The sequence below is a fragment of the Plectrocnemia conspersa genome, unplaced genomic scaffold, assembly GCF_051122295.1.
Source record: "Plectrocnemia conspersa isolate PC_06_02 unplaced genomic scaffold, ASM5112229v1 ptg000001l, whole genome shotgun sequence".
Classification (NCBI taxonomy): domain Eukaryota; kingdom Metazoa; phylum Arthropoda; class Insecta; order Trichoptera; family Polycentropodidae; genus Plectrocnemia; species Plectrocnemia conspersa.
In genome coordinates this window covers 6,718,155-6,741,624 of record NW_028277165.1, presented here as the reverse complement: position 1 = coordinate 6,741,624, position 23,470 = coordinate 6,718,155, and the positions used below count along the sequence as shown (strand labels likewise).

General features: G+C 29.8%; 1 protein-coding gene across 2 annotated transcripts in view; it reads right to left on the bottom strand.

Moving 5' to 3' along the window:
* alpha-Catr (alpha-catenin related) overlaps positions 1–23,470 on the bottom strand; it is a 185,717-nt gene that overhangs the window by 71,383 nt on the left and 90,864 nt on the right. The gene's annotated exons all lie outside the window — the stretch shown is intronic.

The following is a 23,470-nucleotide window of genomic DNA, read 5'->3' as shown; positions in this document are numbered from 1 at the left end:
GAACATTCCGCCTCGGCGAATATGCAAATAGTACTCGTGCCGTATCAAGGTGTGCTCGATCTCTACGAGCCACGCTTGTTTACTTCGAGATTAAGGTGCGGAAGAAACGGAGGCTTTTTGTCCACTGAACGGGCCGTGTCGTTATCTCCGGGCGGAATGTGAGCACATTACCTTTCGACTACAACTAAATACGATTTCTGTGGTATTACATTTTAAAATCTGATCTAAAAACATTATTTTTAAAGTAATGTTCGATACACTTATTTGAAAATCGCATGAAAATATAATTCAAAATTTTAAAAAGTGAAAAAAGAAATTTTCGTGGGCGTCCAAACTTGAAACTGCAAGTACAAAGGATCAGTATCTGTTAATTAGCAAAAGGCATACGTCACAAAAGTTGCAACCAATGTAAGGTAAGAGGGTCTAAGCTTGAAAGCTTAAGTTCCGCAGCAGATAAATTGTGCAATATTGTTAAAGCAAATTTTTCTCTTAGATCGGCTCTATCTTTAAAATTGTTAAAATTGTTAATTTCTAAATATAGATGTTTAAGTTTTTCAACATAAATCTGCGCATTATATTTCTCAATACAATTCGACAATGTCGGAAAATGATATAAATTTTATTACGCAATATGAGCTTCCCATAAAAATAATTTCTTGTAAAAGTTTTAATATGCCCGTATAATTGTGACACATCTTAATTTTGTTTTTGTATTTTAGTATTTAAATTGTTAAGGTAATATCAACAAAGAACGCTCCATTTTTTGTCGTCAAACTGTGGAATGGGCACAAAGTTTTTCATCTCCATAAATAATTTGATTTCATCTTTCAAATTGTATTTTTTTTAGAGGCAGTAAACTGGGAAACAATGCTGAATACTTCAATATTCACTTTAGACATCAGTTAATAATTCCCGATTAATTGATTTTTTAATTATATTTATGCAATGCGTCACAACAGACATATATTGCGAGACTACAGACTAATTGCATCGTTTTGGATAATGCAATGACATATAAATAATTTAGAAAAATCAACAACTTTCATTTTCTATTTAAATAAAGCAACAACACCTTTGTTTTTTTCCGTTATTGATGCTGCATTATCTGTTGCTAGTCCAAATAATTTACTTAATGTTAGAATAAAATTTTTAAATGATTTCTCTATGCTTTTAAAAAGCAGTTCCGCTATGATATTAATATTTTGAGCAACACCGCGAATAAATATTGACAATTGTGTCGTATCTGTAATGTTACTGCTTTTATCGAAAGCAAACGCAATATAGTTAGGGTCAGTGTGAGCTTATTTATACATATTTAAAGTTGAATTTTTGTGACAGTATAGGATTCTTAAGCATGCTGTATATGTTTGTTTACAAAATCCAATGTTTAATTTTTTTGCAAAATGGCGACAAGTATAAAAATCTAAACGCTCGTAACTCAGTAGGTTTAAATTTTAACGAAAAGTTAGCTACACATAAAACGTTTAAAAGCTTAAACTACATCCAAATAAAATATAAAAAAAAAAGTTTTTTGCTTCAAAACAAGCGATGTATCAGTTCGATCGGACCCCATACGAGCCATTTTGAGAGTTAACGCTCTTAACTGCTTGGTTTTGAAGATTAAAAATTAAATTTTTAGTATCGTATAGAACTACCAAGCACCCCCTATACGTTTTGTATGAAAAAAATATATAATTTTTTTTTACAAAATGGCGGCCAATGTAAAAATTAAAAGTGTCATAACTTTGCAAAATAAAATCCTACTGAAAAATGTCGTATGCAAAAAGTGTTTAGAAGCTTAATTTGTATTAAAAAACAATTTTTAATTATTTTTTTTAATAAAAACAAGTCTTACGGTAAATTGACCGGGCCCCCGAACGTGCTTTTATGCGACTTGGCATATAGTTAACGCTTGTATTTGGTTCCTTTTAAAGATATATACTTGAATTTTAGATACGAAATAGAGCTTTCAAATATATTCACGATACCATTAAAAAAATTAACTATATCGAAAGCAAAATACTGAAAATTTGACACTTAAAAATGTGTTATGTGTTATTCATTGATAGATCATCAATTCGTTTCGACAGCTAAAATGTATCAATTATATTTTTTCCGGTATGAGCAATCCTACACTTCAGATATACATTGTTTAGTAAATTTGTTGTAAGTGTTTGGATATTTGCAGAGCAACAGCATATCTTGCTTTTGAATTATATTCGATTTCATTGCTGTGTTTCATGAAAATATTTTGTTGTATATGGCTCAAAGCTTTATTCATGTATACTCGTGAAGTTCTATGATGTGATAGAGAGAAATCACAACGATTTTTTTTAATTGCTAGAGATTTCGCGGGCCGTTGATATATACTATCAGGTCTTCTCAGAGGGGGGAGGGGAGACGAGACAAATTCAAGTTCTCTTTCAGGGCCTGACTCTGGAAAATTTCATAGCAAGAATATATTCATAAAAAAATGTAAAAACGACATCAAATTACGAATCTGAACTAAACTTGTTGTTTGAGATGTATGTATTGATATTTTCAGGTATAAGTTTCTTTAGCCCTTTTTTATACATACAATAAATAAAAGGAGCGGAACATTGCCTTCAAAAGCACCCGCTTTTTAGGAAGTACTTCGGTAATAAACATTATTATGTTAAAATTTGTTTGCAAATTATTGTTTTTTGAACCTTTAGCAAACATTAGACATGGGAGAAAATATTCAACTAATGTAAATAAGTAGCAGTAAATTTAGATATTTAATCTGAATTTTCAGATCAACAACAGCACTAGCTGAATTATCTAAATTTTATGTTTAAATAGTTATGGGTTTTGACAACTGGACTTAATGCAGCAAAATAAATAAATAATGTATTCAGTTTCATGTGGTTATTTCGCGACTTAAATGACAACGAGATTAGGAAAAAGGTAAAAAACTAACAAAAAAATATATCGATGATTTTGTTGAGCTGTTATTCTAAAAAATATTACATTTAAAATCAATATATGATACAAAAATTTAAAATACAGTTGCTAAATGAAATAAAAAAACTTAATCTTGAACCAATATTTCCCAATATTGATATAGGCTTAAGATTATTTTCTACAATACTAGTAGGGATGTCATTTGGGGGGAAGATAAGGCCATTTGCCCCCTCTTGAATTTAGCTAGAAAAATGGATGTCATTTAATTAAATACTATGTATCTTATTGCATTAGAAATATTAAAAAAAGTTAAAATGACGTCCCTGATTCTAAACCAGAAATTCTCAGTTTATTCCTAAAAGAAAGTCTATATAAAATATATTCCGAAAATATTTTTTTAAATATGTCATTTCAGTAAAAGCATATTGGAATACATTTTCACCAATAGATATATATTTTGACTGGTGAAAATATAATTTATCTGGCAGGTGCTAGTAAAATGATATGATTTTAACTTTTTCATATGTAGTAATAAATATATACATTTACATACTTGTCATTATGTATTTACAGTGTTCTAGTGAATATATATTTTTTTGGTAAAGTTATATTTTCACTAGTGAAGTCCAAATAGATATATATATTTCTACTAGCAAAAATATAATTCAACTGATTTGTTGGTAAAAATATAATCTGTTCTAAAATTTTAAAAATAAATACAACAGTTGAAAAACGTCCCTTTGCTGTTAGAACCTAACCTTTTAGCGCGCAAAGGCCGAAATCGGTCGATATATCAACCGACGACATTACGGGTTATAATTCAATACCTATCCATAATAAAATCATCCTTAGCATCAAAATATGTGGTCGAGGAAGCTCTTTGGTTGATATATTGACCATTTGAAATGAAGTTGTCGCTATCGGCCAAAAAACGATAAAATCAAATTAAAACATTAAAACAATCTCAAAGAATTATTTTTTATTATTATTTCTTTATATGTTTATATGTAATATTATTTCAAACAATAAATTATATTTTTGTGCCACCATTAGATCATTTATTATATAATAAATATATTCTTAAAATATTACCCTAAGTGGTCAATGGTCGATATATCAACCAACAGAAATTTCAAAAAAAAAAAACATTTAAAATTTTTTTCATCAAAATTACTTTTTATATATAATAAGAGTTTTAAAAAGTATTTTTTCAACTCTCAATTGCAAAACAATTAATTTGCGCGCTAAAGGGCTAATCATAACCTAATGAAAGTTCTAAAACTATTTATAGTTTTAGAACTTATAAAGTCCAAGATACAAACTAAGCTAACTTATCTCAAAATTCGACGGCGCTGTCGCAGTGGGAACGCTCGTTACCGAGCGTTCCCACTGCGACAGCGCCGGCACGATTTTATTACTTTTGACGTGAATTTTTGACTTTTGAGAAGCGATAATTGTTTTTGTGTTCTCTTATTGGTCAAAATTTGGTTTAGATACGCTTATACATATTAAACATGTACAATTGTTATGTGCTATTTTTTTATGTATTTGGATAATATGTATTGTTTTTCTATGTGCAGGGTGCATAATGTATACAAGAAAGACTATATTAATAATAGTAAAATGAAAAAGTATTATGTATGTATATGTCAAGTAACTAAAAAATCAGTATCTCAGATTGCTATAACCACAGAAGAACTCCTACGCAGAACATAAATGCTATCCCGTTAAAATTCGATTCGACCGATTGTGATACATATGTTCTACTTTAGAGGTCCGCTGGGAACCGGCTCACCGCTCTTAATCCAAAACCTATAATGCAGACGCAAGAATCGTTCTCTATGTACTTAAGACATTGTGTATATGATGTCATTATTTGACTCAGTATTTTGTCTCCCGTGTCGTGTCGAAGTTTTAAATATTTATCATGCAACGCTTGTTCGCCCGACTCCCGGGACCCGTAAAACTTGCTCTCTATTTCCGACTCAAAACACATCTTTCGCATCTGTTCTTAGAAATGTCTCCCAAGACCTTGAACTTCCCATAAGAGGACCTTTCGTCCCTTGCGCGAACATTGGGAACTTTTAATTTGACTTTATCGCGGCACGATCGTAGTTGGGGGGGAAAAATGGCCAATCGAAACTTAAGCTCGTAATCTAGCTATTTGCTACGTGAGGATATTTATTTTTAAATGAAATTATTTATTAAACGTGTATTTTCATGCCTGCAGCAAATATTTTATTTATATGATCGCACGCAATTCAAGGGGCGGATTGTTATTATTTTTTATTGCTATTTTTGATCACCTGGCAACCTACGAAAGTTCGCCTCGCTCAGCGCGGACGCTTTTTGCATACAAATGCGCCATTTGAATAATGCCAATGTGGACCATAAAATGGAATGAAAATCAGATCCCGTGATGAATGGCATTAGATCGGGTTAGGAGAGGACCAGTGCCGTTTATGTTTGTTGTATGTTAATTTAGGGGTCGTGATGTTATTGCGCACATGTGGAGAGAAATAATATTGTTTTGTACTAATCTAGATACCAATGCTATCTATTTCAGATGAGTAGAATTTAATTACGTTAAGGGTTGAACCTTTTAGTTTTTGTCAACAGTATTTAGTTAGCTTTATATTAACGTTTATGTAATATTAGGGGCATCCTTTAAAATATTGCATAATTTTTACAAGAACAAAATCGTTTAGACATGAAACAAACAGTATTATTTCGCCTTAAATTGAGCCGTTGATTTTAAAGTGGGCAAGTCCATTTTGTTAAAAAAAAAGTAAGAGCTAATTTCAATTAGAAATTATCTTTAAATATTTGTTTTTAATCAATTCACAATCATATATATAAATAACAATGTAATTTTTATACTATTAATTTATATTAATCAATGATATTAATTAATTGTTGATTTTGCAAGTGAAGCAAATCCACTCAAAATAAAATAATTTTAATAAAAATTTAAAAGCGTACTATGTTAGTTTCCATAGTTAAGAGACAACAAAATTTAAAAAAAATTTGCAGTCTTACTGACTAATGGTTTTACACAGAAGAATGCGACTAAGAAATTACAGAGGAATGCAAAGGAGTTTTAAATATTATTTAGATATCATAGAAGCAACAATTTAAGTATGCAAAATATTTTTTTAACAAATTTATTATATCTAATGGTTAGTGCTCTCATTGCAAAAAAAAAATTCACCAGGAAAACCAATGAGGAAGAAGTAAAAAGCGTGAAGGAATATATTAAGAGTTTTCCTCAGTCAGAAAGCCATAATGCAAGGTCTCAGAATTTAAATAAAAAGATTTTTTTTTTTTTTTTGAATTGATTATAATAAAAATATGCAATTTATACGTTGATATGTAAGGAAAATAAAACATGTTATGTTAAGGAGAAAATTTATGGGAATATTTTACCAAAGCACTTTCATCATCCACGTAAAGACACGTGCTAAAAGTGAAGATTCGCTCAATATGCAAATTGAAACGTCACGCAATATTGAAGAAAAAACAAATCTGATGAAACAACATGAACTTCATTTAAAAGATGCCAACATAACTAGAAAAGCCTTACAAGAAGATAAGGCGCTAGCCTTAAAAAACCCACGAAACTATTTTGCTTTTACATTTGATTTGCAAAAAGCACTATCATACCCTAAACTGACAGTTTCAGTTTCATACTATAAACGAAACATATGTTTTAAATCAAGGTTTTCACGATTTACATTATGATAAAATTCATATGTATACCTGGGATGAATCAACTGCATCCAGAGATGGATTACAATAAGTAGCTTCTTGATGTTTAAAACATCTACAAAATCTGACAACTCAAAAACATGTTAAGGCTTATAGCGATATGTGCACTGGTCAAAATTGAAATATAAAGTTGGAATTAATGTAGATGAAAATTGTTGTACCATAAGTTTTTCTTATTTGGACTTCTTGGTAAATAATCGTGATTTTAGTGTTGTAGAAATGCCTATTCGAAAAAAACAATTTTCTGTACATTTCCAACGATTATTACAAATTAATACAAACATGTCGCAAACAAAATCTATTTTTATTACACGAAATGAAAAGTGACAACTTTACATTTCGTCTTTAATCAAACCTCTGAAAGAGGTAATTTTAAAAAGTAGCAAAAATATTAATCGCGAAAGTGTAAACTGTCTGAAAATCATTTGGATACGAGTTCACAATTTAAAACTATTGATTTATCGTCAAAACGGGATAGGCCAAAGATTTTCGACAAAATAACATTGCGATCTTTAAATGGAAAAACTAGGCCTATTACTGAAGAGAAATATAAAGATATTATGGATGTATTGCTTTATATATCACCCATACATCGTAGATACTTCAGAAATTTGCAAAATCTTAATTAAAGAGAATATAATAGGTATTTTGTTATGTTTTATTTATGTTGCTGTGTTATTTATATAATTATTATATTTTCCCTTTTTATTGTTCTCTCTTTTCTATGAAATAATATTAAGCTTTTTGTATAATGCACCTATTCGAAAAAATCATCATTTTCATTAAATCATTCCTTTTGAAAGTGAGATAAGTCCATTGGGCAATATTAAAAATATGTTTTTTGCTTAAGTAACGCGAATATAATTATTGCATATGTAATTTTTATGAAAAAAGACTGTAAACAATATAAAATAAGTATATCATTGCTAACTAATATTTTTAAATCAGTTAAAATACAAACCCAATAATAACATAATACGCACTTGCCCCACTTTTAAAATCAACGGCTCAATTATCGGTATTAGTAAAAAAATAAAGCACTAAAATTATTATCCTAATGCTTGCACTACACTCTCTGAAAGTTGTCCAAACCGAAATTCAACTGAAATCGGCCAAGATAGCCGACTTCCAAGTAGCGGCCACACTGCCACAAATTTCATATGCCGTCCGGACGGCGGGCGTGAATGACGTACGCACGGCGGCTGCTGTGATGTACAGCTGGCATATTTGCGCGCGATCGAAAAATGTGCCAAATAACCGCAATTTTTAAATTGTCATATTATTAAAATTACGCTACTGATAATTATAAAAGTATGTGTGGGCACTCACCAATACAATATCAGTGAAAACTTTTCGGTCATAAATATTAAATTTAAGCAAAATCTTTGTCGGATTTTGCAAAATGCCATAAGGCTTAAAAATGATACTTCAGAATACGAACACTACATCTGGGACTATTTTAGAATTTGTCGCCATCGATTCTAAATAAGAATTCGTTATGGTGTGACATTTATATAAACTGATCTAGGAAAATACATAAGGATATTCGAAACGATTTTTTTTAACAAAATCAAGTACCACTAATTATTTTTTAATTATTTAATTTTATATGAAAAAAATATAATAACGATATCTGTTAGAAGAATATACTATGAAAAATATAATTAATCCTTTTTGGTGCCCTAAAATATACAAAAATGTCAGTAAGAGTCTGTTGAAGTCTCCGATAAGCATGTGGTATTTTAACTTGACCACGTGACTACGATGCAGCGCTCGACGTGCGTGTTAATCATACGACACCTACGCGCATACTGAAATTGAACCGAACTACTCGTTTTATCTCAGTTTGCGAAAAACCATATCGTTATCTCTCTCACTCTCATCACTTAACACGCGAGAGAGATCTCACCACTCGCGCTCGAAAGAGCAGCTCCAAATTCGGTTTCTTTGACTTCGGTCCGTTTGCCGACGATGTTCGGAAGCGCTCGAAGCTGGCCAAGTCGACTGAATCTACCAAATCGGACAACTTCCGAGAGATTTTAGACCAAACTAGACCAAAGTAACCCACTATATTCTCCGTCCTTGGCCAACCTTGGCCAACTTCCAGAAAGTGTAGTGCAGGCATAAATGTATATAAGCCAAAACCCAAAAATTTTACCTTGAACTTGTTCAAAAACTCTCCTTTCGCTTCCAACTTAAGATAACAAGATCTAAGCTAACCCATACTGAGTAGACCAATACGAATATGAAAAGATGACTATGACTAAGATAAGCAACCAAATTTCTACAAAGTCTAGTCGTCACTTATATTGACAAAACTACATAAATAATACATTTACAAACACGATAAATATTCACATAAAAATCTGCAATACAAAATCCATAACTTTATAACGTACAATTAAACCCAGTTATGATGACCTCGTTTGAATCAAACGTTAAATGGACCATCGCAAGATATTATACCATCCCGTGACGTCAACTCTGCATACATAGAGCTCATAACGCGTATAACTAAAGCTTCGTTTATATGTATTTCCTATAGAGAACGAGAGCGTTAGAGTGTTGAACTCGATAAGTATGCAAATCTAGTTTAGTTCACAGGGAAACTCTGAATCAACCGACCCGTTGATGGGTGTTTGTAAAGTTTCAACTGTATGTAATTATATTATACGTACCGATTCGACCTGGGGAGGAATCCAGTAAGCCAAACACCGGTAAACCGTTACAATTTGAATAATAATTCATCAAGGGGTCATTTCGCTTTGGATAGCTGTAGACAGGAGTGTCACAATGAGAGATCAAATGTCGGAAAAGAATCTCTGTGATTTATGGTGATGATACATTATTTTGTTGTGTAGACGTTTGAGGCTGGTGTGTCACGGAAACGGTACAGTGATTAATAACACGTACGATTATTGTTGAGTAAATTTTGAAAAGTATTCAATTTAAAACTTAAATGTGTACCAGTTAGTGGCGTGAAATGTGATTTAAAGGAAGCTGTGGGTAAACTACTGAAGCGCCTTGTGTAACTCATCACTGTAAAGAGGAACTTCTATTCAAATAGAAAACGCCAATGCTCATTAGCGGATGCATTAAAGTTTATGTGTGAAACGTAATATTATCTGACGGTTAAGAAATATTATTTTTATTTCAATAAAACGTTTATTTCAATACTGTAATTAATTTTAAATCGATTACATACACCACATGTTAAAAGTTTTTAATTTTATTATTAGCTATAATCTAATAAAAATAATAAAATGCAATAAAACGTTGGTGGTTACAATTTATTTAATAAAATAAAGATAAATACGCACAAAAGCTAACGAGTTAAAAACTAAAGTTCATTCAAAGAAAATATTTGTTAATAATATGTTCATCATTCGAGTTAGTCAATCAAATGCATGATAGGTTATTGGAATTAATTAATAAGATATACACGTTATCTTTTGAGTAAGTATGTATTTTTATTTTTATTTCACGGTATGCAAATTGCATTAATCCCACCCGTATATAAACGGGGCGCATTACCCACCCGACCTCCCAGCTTCCGACTTATCTGCTCTCCGTTATCTCTGCACTCACGGGCCACCGAGCAACACGAATTGCCGTTGAAAATAAGAACGAACTGTCATTTGCTTATCCCGTTTTATCTTAACCCTTTGCGAGTGGTTGCGCTTTGTCAATGCCGTCGTTTAATGCAATATTCCCGGTTAAACCTGAGCTTGACAGAGAAGTGACTGTGACAAATTTCAGACGACATACTACGTCTTTTATGCGCTACATCGTCGTCAACATGGTGTATCTCATAAACTGATCGTCAGAAAAACGGCGATGAAATTTAACGTCCATTTGAACTGCTTAATCTTCTTATCAGTGCGTTTTTAACGGCGCAATAAATGTGGTTTGGTGAGCTTCGATATCTCGAGATCAGCATAACGTTTGATTTTAATATCATTTTGAGAATTGAGCCTAAAATAGTATTATCATGAAATGGGATATAGATAAGTTACAATTTGGACGCTGAAAGGTTATCCTATTGATTTATATTATACATATAACGGTCAGGATTAATGCAATTTGCATACTGCGTGGAATGAAGAGAGTGGATTCACCGCATGTGAATGGATTATATTTTTGGACATGACCGGATTTGTGAAGTGGGGGTGTTTGAATCAACAGCTATTATTCGCCAACACGTGGTTTAGTGTGAGCAAACAAAAGGGGCTTAACCCACTTACATAATGACAGGGTTTCAATTCGTGGACACGAACCGGATTTTGTATCTCGTCTTGAGATTGGCAAACTATACCAATATAAATAAGGAGGTGCCTATTTAAATTTTGTACAATTTTAATTTACTTTATAGATGATTCTAGATATGTAGGTAATAATTTTAGTTGTATGGTTTTTATTACACATTCAGCAACTCATTATTATATGGGTGAATATATTTTTTTCGGCAACGTCACTAATGAGCGCGGACAAATGGGCGTGCGTCAAAAGAGCGCTGCCTTATAAGCGCTGCGTCATAAGAGCGTTTACCAAAGTAGCGCTGTAACAAAATAGCGTGCGTCAAATGCGCAGACAGCCATATGAGCGTTTGACAAAAGAGAGCACGTCATAAGAGCGCAAAATTACTTGGAAAAAATCAAGTAATGAATATTTTAGGAATTAGGTATACAAAATATACGTAAATTGTAAGAAATTTAAAAAAATAAAAATTCACGAGATAGAATAGGTTGTAAAATTAGTATTTTATGTGCCAGAGCGTAATGACGATTAAAATAATTAGTCAATGAAAACATTATTATTTATTAATTATTACGTACATACTCGAGTATGGCTCCCCATCCCCATACGTACGATATACATATATTTTTACTAAAATGAAACGCTGATTTTGAATTTATCATTACATTTGTTCTGTAATGTTTCATTAAATTGACAAATAATTATCAATTCGACTTGGCAGGTATACAAGGGTCGTCCGACCTTTTTTTCATTTATTTTAGACAACTACATTTTATCGTGAAAGTCGAAAACAAGCACAATATAAATTTTAATAGCTAAGTGTAAGATAAAAAAAATAATCTGAAAATAAATGTGATTGCAAAGGGGTAAAACATTAATTTTGCTAAATTCATTTTAATCATATTATATAATTATCAAAAAGGAAGTTACCTATGATTTTTTAAATACCTAATTGTAACACTTTACAAAAATAATTCACCGCTGTCCAGGTGCATAACAATGCATGACATTGGTGAATGACACGGACGATACGCAATTGTTTAAAATTATTTTTACGATATTAAAACTAAAGTAGTAATTGGTGAATCAGTATGATTTTTTTTAAATACTTTTTTAGTCTGATATTTAGTTTTAATGTGTTATTCCTAGAGACTTTAATTTTTCGCGATTACGATAAAAGTATTTTTTTGTGAATTTCGTGCTTTGTCCATTTCAAAAAGGGTAGTATTTATACAAATAGAACAGTTAGAAAAAAATAGTTATCTGTCTAATATTCTAATATTTTGTCCGGGTCCTTGCCTTTTTACCTGGTTATCGATATCATATTTTTTTCTCTTATGTTACATATTTGTTAAGCTCCAAAAACTATTTGGCGGCACGCACATTCAGAAACTGTTATAGATTAGATTGTTATCTATAAAGAAGATTAATCCTTATAGATAGTTGTAAGTCATTCGTGGTATTTTATTTTTATACTTTTCAAAGACGCAACGAAACTTTTTGCGAACGTTTTCAGTCAAAATTCAAAAGTATACTGAGCGCTAACATATCTATATATAACTACCCTATCTAGCTTTAAATAGATAACTATAAAATGCAATTTTTGTGAATTCCTAAAGTTTATTCTCACACTAATTTTCAAGGCTCAAAACATAAAAAAAATTCGCGTTAAGGGCAAAATCCGCGATAAGCACTTATCAGCCCTAGATCTGGGTTATTATATTTATCTAAGCTTATCCTATCTAATTTAAAATTTTTATTATTTTTTAAAAAAAATCATAGAACTGTAAAAAATGTGTGTATATGTTTATGTATGTATATTGTATGTATGTATGAATATGTGTATATACATTGTTATAATTTGTTATACTTATTATTTTGATTAGTGTTTAAATATGTTTATTATACTTTCTAATGTATACGTTTTTATTTTTCATCTTTAACTTTAAATTGTATTAAAAAATAAATAAATAAATAATAAAAAAAAAATAAAAAAATTGATAACTGTTAAATATGCGATTTTTGTACATTCCCAAAGTTTATTCTCACACTAATTTCCAAGGCTCAAAACATAAAAAAAAATCGCGATAAGGGCCAAATACACGATAAACATTTATCAGCGCTATTTCTTGGTTATTATATTTATATATAACTACCTTATCCAGTTTAAAATAGATAACGGTAAAATATGCAATTTTTGGAAATTCCAAAAGATTGTTCTCACAGTAATTTATAAGTCGCAGAATATAAAAAAATCGCGTAAAGGGCAAACTCCACGATAAACACTTATCAGCGCTAGTTCTGTGTTATTATATTCATATATAACTATCCTATCTAATTTAAAATAGATAACTGTAAAATATCCGATTTTTGTAAATTCCAAAAGTTTGTTCTCACAGTAGTTTCCAAGGCTCAAAACATAAAAAAAAATCGCATAAGGGCACACTATAAACATTTATCAGGTAGGTATTTATAATAAAATTAACGACTTAAGCCTAAGTGTTTTAGGATATCGGGTAACTCTCTTAAATTCTTGAATAAAAAAATCAAACTGTTTAAGTGATATTTTATGATTAAATATGCCCAAATGATAAGTAAATATATACATATATCTTATGTATGTATATTATATTTTGTTTACACCGAATAATGCATTCATCTTTCAATTATTTTCTAAAAAATATTACTTATATTTTCGTATGTACGTATATGTATATATATGTATATATATATATATATATATATATATATATATATATATATATATATATATATATATATATATATATATATTTTAATATGTATTAAATATTGTTATTATTTAATTAATTATAAGATCATGATTTGCATCACATTTATTTGTAATGCATTTTTATTGTATCGCCCAAAAGACCATCGCCCATTTTTACCAATTGAATTGTCTCTATAATATGTATGTATACTAAACACAATAATTCATTAAAATACTAAATTAACCTAAGTTTTCGATATACAAACACATGTCATATGTGTATGATTAATGATAGATTAATGTTCTTACAGTTTAATATATTAAACAATAATCGTTTAATTAACTGAAATATATTATATAATATTCGTACTCAGTCGTTATTCGAGATAGAGTGTAGTCGTATAAAATATATACTCAAAAACCAACCAACTGTTTATCGTCAAATAGCAAAAAAAGGTATGGCGTCAAATAGCAAAAAAAAGGTCTATACCTGCCCTAAACTTTATGCATTCATTGCAGGTAGAGTAGATATATATTTGTCAATTTAAGGAAACACTACCGAACAAATCTAATGATAGATTCAAAATCAGCGTTTCATTTTAGTACAAATATATGTATATCGTACGTATGGGGGGGATGGGAAGCCATACTTTCGAATGTACGTAATAATTAATAAATAATAATGTTTTCATTGACTAATCATTTTAATCGTCATTATGCTCTGGCACATAAAATACTAATTTTACCGCCTATATCTCGTGAATTTTAATTCTTTGTAAATTTTTTACAATTTACTAATATTTTATATACCTAATTCCTAAAATATTCATTACTTGATATTCTCCAAGTATTTTTGCGCTCTTATGACGTGTGCTCTTTTTTAAAGCGCTCATATGACTCTCTGCGCATTTGACGCACGCTATTTTGTTACAGCGCTACTTTGGTCAACGCTCTTATGACGCAGCGCTTATAATGCAGCGCTTATATGACGGCGCTCATTTGACGCACGCTCATTTGACCGGCTGCCATTTTTTTCATATATTATATTTTTCTCCGACTGTCATTAGATCACATTGGATTTAATTTTAAATGAATTTTAATAAAAAAAATGCAGTTTAGTAGTAAAAATATTAGAGAAGGTTCTTAACAAAGGTGATCTTAAAAGAAAAGGTATATTAGTGGTACCAAGAGAGCGATAAAGACATCGAAGGTGCGAAGAGATATGTGTGGTCTAGAATATGGAATGGCAAGGTTATCCTTAGCTTATAAACCGCGAAGAATCATCGACAGAAAATATTCATATACTTGAATATCCTTGACATAAAAAAATCTTTATCCTTTTAAAAAAATACGTATATAAACACATTAGATATTTGATATATCTAATACCGACGGCGGTTTGTTATTATGGACGCTTGCGGCTAGCAAAGGGTTAAGATAATATTTGCCGATTCGCGATTATTGCTTAAAATGTGACCCTAACAGCGTTGAAGGGACAAGGGTGTGTTTTATTTGGTTTCGATTACACGTCAACTACATAATATTTAAGTAACAAAGAGACGATTTTGTCGGGTGGACCTTTGGCTTTCTTGGGCATTAACTCTCCGCCAGATTTCCTTTTTCCTGTCGCGTGAAAGACTCAAAAGTCAGCAGACTTGTACAATCCGGCGTGTCTCATTGTCGTTTCAAAACTAAACAATTGGCACAATATTTGAAGTACTCATCCCTTTTCCTATCTCGACTCTTGGGTAGTACTTTTCCGCGTGTTCGCAAGGAGAGTGTATTGTGTTTTTCCCTCACTAAGAGCTCAAATATATACGTACATCATACATTCATCTTCAGTCTAGCCGCGAAGGAAAAAAAAGTAACGACCCATTCATTCGAAAATCTTTTGAGATGTAACGTGGCATCGAAAGAATTTCGTAGAGAGAGGAAGAAAAACCCGCCCTTGAGCGAAAATATTAAAATTGAAATTTATATCTGTACCTTAGGTCAGAGAGTTATACAGTAATAAAAAAGTAACGAATTTTTTCGTACACAAAACGTCTGTAATCATATTTTAGCAAACCAGGTTTAATTAAAATTTAATTTAACAATTCATAACGTAGCGCGTATTTTTTGTTTCAAGAACATAAATTAAATCGTTTTTCTGTGGTTTTGTATATTGTGTATATTTTTTTCACGAGTTGCTTCTGTAGAGACCGTAAATTATTTTTTAGCTTTTGAAGCTCCTTATGTCTTTAAATTTATGCTTTCAGAGACATCAGATCAATTAAAATATAGTATATGCTTTATATATAGGGGCTGCATGGTTTTCAAAGGTACTGATAATATATAATACATATTTTTTTAAATTCTGAACCAATTAGGTAGCTTTAAGCTCAATTAAGATTAAGATGTAAGAATCAATCTATGATTAGATTATGCTTATACCTAAAGAGGTATTTTTTTGATGCTTAAGATATACACATATTGAATATATTAGCATTTTTATTCTTTGCTGCATTTATGTGACATTTGGAGATGTTTTAATACAAAAAAAACATGAACTTTCGAAATATTTTTTATCAAATATAGTTTGGGACAGATAAAAGCTTTTTATCCATCAAAATTTATTTTAACTAGACATTGGAATTAAAAATAAGCTAAGATTTTGAAAACTTTAGTGAAATGTTCGGTTTGGGAAACATTTCCAATATGGACGTTCTCAGTTTGTGAGCGTTTTAAAAATATATAGCTTAGTATTTCTACAGTTTTATGTATATTTTACTATTATTCATTTTATAAATGTTAAAATAATGCGAATACGTAAGTTTATATTCATAGTATAAAATAAGCTTTAGTAAAATTTCCGGTTTAAGAAGCATTTCCCTCATGAACATTCCCACTGTGTGAGCTTTTAAAAAATAATGTTGTTGCTTTACAGCTTTATGTATATTTTATTAAAAATTTTTAATTGTTTACATAATGTGAACATATTAGTATATATTCATAATATTTAAGATAAAAAAGAAGTCGTTAGATAAACATAAGTGTAATATAATTCAGCCGTTTAGAACGTGTGACGTTCAGGTCAGTTACCGTTATTAGGTCAACTTATAGGTTTATTATTAGGGTCTAGAATATTATTCACATTAAACCAGCGTGGGGTGTAATTTATAACACAAGCTCATTTAAATAAATTTATGTATTTTTAGAAGTATAATAAATGTAATTCTTAAAAAGCAAAGATTTTTTACATACAAAAAATAATATCAATAAAATTGATCGAACATAAATCCATTGGTAAAAGTACAATATTTTTTATGCTTTGATTTAATGGTTTATTTAAAAGATTAATATATTCTATAAATGTGAAAGAAGCGATGCAATTTTAACTAAAATTTAATGATATATTTGAAGAAAAATATTTACCCGAATTTATTTAGTTGGGGATAAAGTGTGTATAAATAAGGCAACGAAGGATCAAGTGACGATATTTGCTAGAATCATTGATTCATATAAATATGAACGATATTTTAGTATATTGGAAAAGCTAATAAAAAAGACTAAGTGGCTCTTTAAAGTACGTTATTTTTAAAGCTAAAAATTACACTTATCATTTTAAATGCTTTTGGTTTTAAATAACATATGTATCTAGTTGATCATACTATAGGCAGCATTCCAACTTCAAAGCTGTATTTTTACTATAAAATATTATTTCAATGGTCCAACAATTATTTTAAGGTAATTTAATATAAAACACATATTTAAAAAAATATTTTGACAAAGATTGATGAAGAAGAATCTCTATTTTAGAAATTTGAAAAATATACAATTACAAATTATTAACCATGCCAGAATATGAAAGTTCAATGAGTATAAATAAATTAACAAAGAATTTTCTTTTAATTAAAAGAATAAACCGTAACTAAAAAGTGTATTTAATCAGAAATTTTAAATATTTCTTATTAAGTATCATATTATTGTAAAACGACTTTGAATAACAAGAAAAAAGTTACTTTAAAACCCACAAAAAATCTAAATAAAATAATATCCTGATAAATTTTGTCGAATATTTTTTAAAGCATTCGATAAAAAAGTTTATAAAAGGTTAGTGACATTGGATTTACGCAGACAAAAACCTTGGTGCGTGTACTTGCCAGGTATTTTCATGTGTTAGTAATATATCCACAGTTTGTAAGAGATCTGTGTCTTTGTACATGAACATATATTCAAAAGCTTACTTTATTATCTAATTTATTTTCATCTTAAGCTGTGAAAAATAGATACAGAGATACATATTGGGGTATAAAATACACATGTTGAAAAAAATCATAAACGTTCAAACGCTATTTAAGCGTTGAAATTTTGCCCATATGTTATCGCTGACCTAGCAAAGCAAAAAATAAAATAGTCCCTATGGTACATAACACTTTTTCACCCGACCCCAACCCCAACCCTATCCCAAAGTATGTCTATTTGTCGTGATCGATAGCGCCGGATATATTGTAGTGCGGAAAAGCCGGAAAGACGGCGGTGGCGTCCGGGAAAATGCAGGAATTCCGAGGAAGCCAGGAAAGCGACGTGGTGTGGGGCGGAGTGATACCCCCAGGGTAAAAAAATGAACCCCGAATTTATTCGACACGAAAACTGAATGAAAATACCTGGGTCCTATGTCGAGTGCACGTGAAATACGAGCGCGACGCACGTACTACACAAAGAAAGAGAGAGAGAGAGAGAGAGAGAGCGTTGAAACTCCTCCCGTTCCGGTGTGAAATATGTAATATAAAATCTAAATGTGTGTATTTTTGGAGAGTAGAGAATACATGCGAGTATCCTGCCAGGTATTGGAGAGGCGTTCCTATCACAATAAACCACCGAGCGGGTAAGGAATAGTTTTTATGGCCATTTTGTAGCGTAGGCAACGGGGTGGTTAGATCGGACGGTTAATATTTCATTGAAAAGATTGAAGGGTGGTTTTAACCCTTAAAAATAAAAGGTAGTTAAATTTTAATGTAATAATAGCATTTTTTTTATCTTAGTCAGCATTACGGTCATGTATACGGTTGAACTCAGCAAAACGTGTCTTTACTGTTAGAAAATAAAAAAGCTATGTGCAGGTTTTCTTACAAACGAAAACAAAAGTATAAGATACGATACGATACGTACGATTTATTTATAAAACATAGCCACGTTGCAGTTTGCAGTTTAGGAACTAGCAAACAAATGATCTAACCCAATAATAAATGCATAAAAAAAGGGTAGAAAAAAATTCACTCATTTCTAAATAAAATAATTTGCTAGATTTTTAACTCTTTATTATTTAAATAATTGCCCAATTATTCATTATTATTTTTAGTGAAATATTTTGAACTTTCATAAACACCATAAACTGATAAACTTTGACACAGTGGTGATATATTTATTAGCATTAAGTGTTTGTGTATTACTCGAACAACAGCGCAGCTAGTTTTTTTTCGACATACCGCTGTAAAATATTGAGTCAAATTGTGTTTTTAATAATTATAACCCACAATAAATAATGAAAAACGGCTATTTTTAATAAAGGAAATTACTTATATTTCTGAGTTAATATTGTGCAGCTGTGGACTTTTTAGCGGCAGATATTGATTTTTTTTATTTCTAATATATCAATACAAATAATGTTTGGGGTAATTTAATTTAATAATATATTGCTCAGTGTTATAGAAGCAGCTTAATACATTTAATGCTCTATTATTTTTAAAATAAAAATTAATTGTTTAAACTGTATTTTTTGATTCTTCATAACTTTGCAAGGACCATATATTTAATAATCTTAAAAGCGAATTGACATATGATTTCTGTATTACTACCAAGTAGTAGTATTAAAAAACACAATATGAAGCTAAAAACATATAGATCATTTACAAAAAAAATAAATAAAGGCAATTCTTTTTTTTTAAGATATTAAATGTGCATGACACTTATAAAGTATATAATTTAATAAATATTTAGCTACCATAAAATTACGTAATACACTGTAAGATATGCAACTATAAAAGCAACGGACATTAAGCTTAGAGGTTATAAATAATTCAAGGGGTTATAGACTAGCGATATGCCACAAAAATTTCCTTTACAACGCAATTAACGCTTAAAAACAGATATTTTAAAGGATGATTTAAACTTGTAGGAGTAATAATTTTATAGCAATCAATTCAAATTGTTGCATTATATTTACATAAATCGACGCGGTGTATCAATTGCACCTTTTTATACACACTTATCAGCAGTAAATAATTTTTGAAATAATGGTAAAGTGATATAACGCTAAAATATAAATTTTGACGCAATTTACGATTTTAAAACCGACATGACTGCATATACTAGCATCTGATTTTTTCCCTTGTAGGTTGCTTAAAAATTGTAAAATAAATAATTTTGTAGCCACCAACTAAATTTTCTGCATAATAGTAACAAAAAATCGAGGCAATAAATTGTACAACATGTGGCAAGAAAAAATATAGAATAACTGAAACGGCATTGAATAATTTTAGTGATATGACGCTAAAATTTACGTTACAGCTCAAATCACGCTTTTAAAACGATGTGGCTGTATATACTACCATGTAATTTTTGCTATATTTTTCTGTATAAGGATGCTTTAAGCTTATGGGAGAAATATTTTTGTGGCAATCAACAGGAATCGACACATTAAGTTTTATAAAATGCGATAGAAAATTCAGAAAAATGTAATATTAATATTTTTTGGATATACTTGTAATATAACGCTAAAATATTTTTTTACGCTTTTAAAACGGATATGACTGTATATACTACTATATTGTTTTTTTTCTTTTGTAGGATGTTTTCGTGAAATAGTTATGTGACGATCAACTGGAATTGACAAATTATATGTATTTACCATTAAGTGACGCTATAAATTGTGTAAGATGTGGCAATAAATTTATAAAAATACAACTCAACCTTTTTTTTTACAAATATGTGCAAAAAATAGGGCATTGAATAATTTTGGATATACTAAACTAGTTATATAACGCTGACTTTTTGTTATGGCGAAATTTCTGGTTTTAAAACAGATATAGCTGTATATACTAATATCATATTTTTGTTAAATTTTTTGATGCTTTAAACTTGTCAAAGAAATAATTTTATGGCAATCAAGCATAAAAGAAAAAGCATTTCACTGCTAGTAAATAATTTTAAATATTAGACTAGTGTTATGACGCAATTCACACTTTGAATACACTGTCATGTGTTTAACCTTTTATATGTTTTTTTATTTTATTGCCATTATTTATGGACTATGTGTAGTTTTCTATTTTTTAATTAGTTAGTATGTTATTTTTTTTATTAAAAATATTTATAGTATTTAAATAAATATAAATAAATACCTATACATTTTTTTAAACAATTTTATAGATATACCTAAAATAATATATTTTTGAACTAAGAAAAAAACATTTTTGTTATAAATTATCTATAAAATATATATTTGACGTTTTTACTAAACAATATATTTGCCAGATTTTTTTGTTCACTAAATAGAAAATAACAAAGTATTGCGATCTCTTATTATAAACTACAAATACTTCTGCTGCCTGGCAAATTTAATCATAAACCGCTTCCCGGAGCAGGTAGCGAAACCTACAAAAACGGCCGTTACACGATTACGCAAATATACGGGCGTAGCATACTTGCAAGGGCAAAATATGTTTTTAGAAACGATGATTCAAGTACCACCCAAATAACAAATTATTAGCAAAAGGAAAAATTAAAGGTCCTGAACCTGTAACCAGTGACGCTTAAGCTATAAATATATCAATATTTCTGGAGATAAGCACTAAACAGCTTTGAGTAGCCAGAAGTTATCTAAGAGCCATTTTTATATATACTTTTTATAAATCTGTACAATTAAAAATCACATGTTGCAGTGTAATTTTTTCAGTCAAAAAATAAATAATTTGTATATTTTATTGCAGGTGAGTTAAATATAACTAATTTGTAGTTTCATGCTTTTTTTCTTTACTGGATTTATTTGCCCTTCAAATACCAGTTCGACATTGTAATATTAACAAAAAGTTTGTGTTTGATATTTGTTTTCAGAAAACAACATTCAAACAATTTCTACAATATCTATATCTTTTATTAGTAGCAGACTTTATATGTTAAGCTTTCCGATTTGCGATTATATAATACACAAATTTGTTTAATTGTAAATTGTTTCCTCCGGACTTGAAATATTATAAAAAGGCATTAAAAATTTGATATTATAAAAAATCTGATAATAATTTTGAATCAATGTCCATATTTTAGTATTAAAAAGCTGGAATACAACTTTCATATATTTTGCTGTTTTAAGAAATATATATATATATTCCTTGAGCATATTCTAAATTGAGTTTAGGTACCTTACATATATGCCGTATGAATATATTTGATCTGATCAGCGTTTCGACATACGTACATACGCAAAAAATCCGTTTCATCCTCTCAATTTAACAGAACTCTCATGCCATCTCGTATCGGCTCAAATAAAAACAACACACATCAAAAGAATCCATTCGAATATGAAACGCTATTTTTTTTCATTTTGTAATGGTTCGATCCCAGCTTAGTTTTATTTTATATTTTGTATATGTATATCTTATTTTCGCCTTTCCCTCTAACCGTTGACGCTCACGGCCGCGTTTATGGAAACGACAGTAATTTCCGGATTGCAAATAGGGAAAAAATTTAACCGTGCACATTTTCAGGTGGGTATGATTTTTTGCGCTAATAAAAATAAAAATGTGGTATTGGATATATACTACATATATATTGAGCACGTATATATAAAATGAAAGCGCTGGCTTGTGGGAAAACATATTTATCAACGCAAGTTTGGGTGGCGACGCGTGTCGATTGTAAAACAAAACTTTTTTTTAATAAAACATTTTTTGTAGGCTTATAAAAACATAAACTACATAATGTGAATATTTGTATATAGCAATAGTATCATAAAACACTTGTTATATTAAATTGAAATGAAATATTAGTACTCAAAAATTTTATTTTATATACTTTTTATAAGACTAAAATAAATTTCGTTCACGAGCGACGTAATAATGCGTCATTAGTCAAGTTAGGGGCAAAAAAGACACTTTTATAATTGATATTACGTAGCTCTCGAGTCTGTAGGGGTCAGAAAGTTCCCTCAAAGAAGCATCTTTTGACTACAAGTGAGAAAATTCCTTCATTTTACATCACGTTTTGCCTCCGACACGGAGCAGGTCTTTTTCTGCATAATTACATCACATACGTCTTGTGAATTTAATATATATTTTTAAAGAAACTGAAGAGAATTTTCATTGAAATTGTGACGTCAACAAATATATATGTGAAGGGAAATATATTTATTTATTTACTCATTTTTAGGTATAAAATAAAATTAAAACCAGAGTATGCCTGATGACATTTAAGATCTTTCTAGTCCATTCGTACATTAATTAGAGTGACAGACATGTCTCACAATACTAAGCTTATATTGGCTGTTAAAATTTTGTGGGTTTTGTTTCTTCACAACTCAAAAATTAAATTATAAAAACTGTTCCACTTTAATAAAGGTTTCTATCGTACTTAAAAAGGTTTTACTTGACTCACCCTCGTTTATGGTCATACTTAAAATTTTTACATGCGACTTAATCTCAATTACCATTCAAGTGAGGATCCCAATTGAGTATCGCATGTTAGATGTTTTTTCTATGCAATAATTATTTATATAACCAAAATAGAAAAAGGTCGTGAATTAAGGTCGCACAATCA